Below are 895 nucleotides of genomic sequence, written 5' to 3'. Positions count from 1 at the left end.
GAGACTCCAACTCAAAAAAAAAAAAAAAGAAATTAACCAGGAGTTAATTTCTACTTGGGAGGCTGAGGTGGAAGGATCACCTGAGCCCAGGAGGTCAAGGCTGTTGTAAGCTGTGATCATGCCATTGCACTCCATCCTGGGTGACAGAGTAAGACCCTGGCTTAAAAATACATACATACATACACACACACATACATAAATGTTCAACGGACTAAGGAAATCATGTTTACAGAAGTAAAAGGACTGTCTTCTCTGCACTGGGATCAGCATTTCTGCCACAGCTCCTTGCCCCCTGAAAATGTATGCCTGCTGCAAGTTGACCTCCACCCCCTCCTTGGTCAAGCGTACCACTCAGCTGCTGAGCTGACTACTGTCTGCATTGGTGCTGAAACGACCAGAGACACTGCCAGATGAGCGCCTCAGCAGTTTGGCAGTTGCTTATTTTTGAGTCTTGTGTCCCCTTACTTCACTTGTCCCTAGCCGCAGCTTCCAAACCAGCACCATTTCAAGGGACATCAACACAGTGGCCTCCTTGGGGCTGGGGCCGCCACAGGTGGGGTGGCTGGTTCTGGGACTGGGATTGGGACTGTGTTTGGGAGTCTCATCATCAGTTATGCCAGGAACCCTTCTCTGAAGCAACAGCTCTTCTCCTATGCCATTCTTGGTTTTGCCCTCTCAGAGGCCATGGGGCTCTTTTGCCTGACAGTAGCCTTTCTCATCCTCTTGGCCATGTGAAGGAGCCGTCTCCACAGCCCATCATTCTTTCTCCCACATCTCGTCTGTCCTGTATGTTCTTTTTTCTGTAGCTTCCCAGGCAGCCTGGGAAAGTGGTTGACTCGGGGTTTGACAGAGGGAAGATAAATAAATATTGTATTAAGAAAAAAAAAAAGCCGGG

General features: G+C 48.8%; 1 pseudogene; it reads left to right on the top strand.

The window, feature by feature from the left end:
- Nucleotides 1–250: 250 nt before the first annotated feature.
- On the top strand, nt 251–735 carry LOC103264625 (annotated as a pseudogene).
- Nucleotides 736–895: the final 160 nt, after the last annotated feature.

This window comes from Carlito syrichta, unplaced genomic scaffold (genome assembly GCF_000164805.1).
Source record: "Carlito syrichta isolate Samal-C Ts95f unplaced genomic scaffold, Tarsius_syrichta-2.0.1 Scaffold305688, whole genome shotgun sequence".
NCBI classification, from domain to species: Eukaryota; Metazoa; Chordata; class Mammalia; order Primates; family Tarsiidae; genus Carlito; species Carlito syrichta.
This window is presented reverse-complemented; position numbering and strand designations above follow the sequence as displayed.